The sequence below is a fragment of the Dipodomys spectabilis genome, unplaced genomic scaffold (genome assembly GCF_019054845.1).
Source record: "Dipodomys spectabilis isolate Male_0828 unplaced genomic scaffold, ASM1905484v1 ptg000289l, whole genome shotgun sequence".
In the NCBI taxonomy this organism is placed as follows: domain Eukaryota; kingdom Metazoa; phylum Chordata; class Mammalia; order Rodentia; family Heteromyidae; genus Dipodomys; species Dipodomys spectabilis.
Genome location: NW_024870966.1, coordinates 9,804,948 through 9,807,608, shown reverse-complemented (window position 1 = coordinate 9,807,608; position 2,661 = coordinate 9,804,948).

Sequence of the window (2,661 nt, the reverse complement as noted above, 5' to 3'; positions counted from 1 at the left end):
TACCCCGGCTCTGAGTGCCCCTGGCTCTGAGTGAGTACCCCGGTTCTGAGTGAGTGCCCCGGCTCTGAGTGAGTACCCCGGCTCTGAGTGCCCCTGGCTCTGAGTGAGTGCCCCAGCTCTGAGTGAGTACTCCAGCTCTGAGTACCCCGGCTCTGAGTACACCCGGCTCTGAGTACCCCCGGCTCTGAGTACCCCCAGCTTTGAGTGCCCCCGGCTCTGAGTGCCCCCGGCTCTGAGTACCCCAGTTCTGAGTGCCCCCAGCTCTGAGTGCCCCAGCTCTGAGTGCCCCGGCTCTGAGCGCCCCCGGCTCTGAGTGCCCTGGCTCTGAGTGAGTGCCCCGGCTCTGAGTGAGTGCCCTGGCTCTGAGTGAGTGCCCCGGCTCTGAGTGAGTGCCCCGGCTCTGAGTGAGTGCCCCGGCTCTGAGTGAGTGCCCCGGCTCTGAGTGCCCCTGGGTCTGAGTGAGTACCCCAGCTCTGAGTACCCCGGCTCTGAGTACCCCGGCTCTGAGTACCCCCGGCTCTGAGTGCCCTGGCTCTGAGTGAGTGCCCCGGCTCTGAGTGAGTACCCTGGCTCTGAGTGAGTGCCCCGGCTCTGAGTGCCCCCGGCTCTGAGTGAGTGCCCTGGCTCTGAGTGAGTGCCCTGGCTCTGAGTGAGTGCCCTGGCTCTGAGTGAGTGCCCTGGCTCTGAGTGCCCCGGCTCTGAGTGCCCCCGGCTCTGAGTGAGTGCCCTGGCTCTGAGTGAGTGCCCCGGCTCTGAGTGCCCCGGCTCTGAGCGCCCCCGGCTCTGAGTGCCCTGGCTCTGGGTGAGTGCCCTGGCTCTGAGTGAGTACCCTGGCTCTGAGTGAGCGCCCCCGGCTCTGAGTGCCCCCGGCTCTGAGTGAGCGCCCTGGCTCTGAGTGAGTGCCCTGGCTCTGAGTGAGTGCCCTGGCTCTGAGTGAGTGCCCCGGCTCTGAGTGCCCCGGCTCTGAGCGCCCCCGGCTCTGAGTGCCCTGGCTCTGAGTGAGTGCCCTGGCTCTGAGTGAGTACCCTGGCTCTGAGTGAGTACCCCGGCTCTAGCCCCTGCCAGGGTCTCTGTCCTCAGGATGGTGGGAATTGAGGAGTCTGAGATGCCTAGTAGTGAAGGGACCTGGTCAAGTCATGCTGCTAGTTAGACAGAGCCATGAATGCTCATTTTTCTACAATCAAAACGTCTTCTCCTTCTAGTGCTGGTGGTCACAGCAAAGCTCTGAGGGAGTGAGAAAGGGCAGCACTTTAATCGTTTATTTGGCTTCCAGCCAGGAAGGATGTGGGGAATGAGGGTGGTGAGCAGAGCGTGTGCAGAGTGTGCGTGTGACGTATCTGGGTGCGGGGAGCTCACGCACCTTGTCCCGTGTCTGCTGAGTCCCACCCAGGCGCAGCCTTCGCCCAGCAAGGCCCGGTTGGTGAGGGGGCAGGCGCAGGAGACATGATAATCCACGGGAGGGTGGGGTGAGAGGCAGGTCCCCCACCTGAGGAGCACCAGGAGCACTGGTTGGGGAGGGCAGACAGGCACCACACGGGAGGAGCACTGACGGGGAGGACCGTCTGCCCGAGGTCTGGAAGCAGGTGTGGGGGGCCATGGGAGAGGGCACAGTGTGCAGAAGAGAGATGCTTACAGCTGCTCAGCGGGAGCCCTCGGGAGGGGAATGGGGCGGTGAAGGACGGGACAGGAATGTGGAAGCTACGACGCAGGAGCGTCAGATCTGTGTAGGCTCTGAAGCCGTTTGCAGGGGACCAGGTTCACGGTGAAACCGCTCTGCTTTCCACCCAAGTCTTGCAGAAACTGGTATGCCCGGGGCAGGGGCCAACCCTGAAAAGGCAGGGGGGCTGAGTGGGTCTGCTGGTGGTCTTCCTCTTGGACTCACTGGCAATGCGATGGAGAGAGACAGAGAGGGAGGCTGAGGTGATGGAGGCCGGAGAAGGATCCAGAGACTGACCGCATGCACAGGAAGCGGCACACCCACGCACCAAACCCATGTGCACACATCAACCAGGCCGGGTGCCCGGCAGCAGGATCCTGAGACCGTGCGGCCGGCGGCCGGCTGCACCGTTCCTGCCGTCACCTTCACGGAGCCCCAGTCACCGTGGATGGGTTCTAAGGAGATGCAGTCCTGCTTTTGTCATTGTGGTAGTTGACAGGTTTCCTGATCACGGATACTGCAATCATTACTTAACGGAAGAGACATTATCTGCTTTGGGGAATTTCGCCAAGTGCGTTTCCTTCTCAATTTGAAAGAAAATCTCCGTGGTGTGCAGACCATGGGAATAGATAACTACTTTGGAGCAGCAAAACTGCTGAGACGGATGAGCTGCGTGGCCCACGGCGCGGGAGGCTCCTGCGTGTTCCGGGAAGAGCGGGAAGGCCCGTGCCTTTTCCTGGCCATGGTGGTGCTGGCCAGTGGCTCCCTGTGAGGTGAGGGGTGAGCGGGACTCCGGGACACCCGGCCGGCATCTGTGACGGGAATCTTGATGAGCAACGTGATCGCAGTGAGAAGAGGGGGAGAGAGCAGGGCTCCTCTCTGGGTGTCTGGGAGGCATGTCCAGGAGGATTAGAACGTAAGGGGCCGCGCCTGCCTGGATGTGCGCTATGCCGTCCCAGAGGGTGTGGGGCCCTGATGGGATGAAAAGAGGAGAAAGCCCAGCG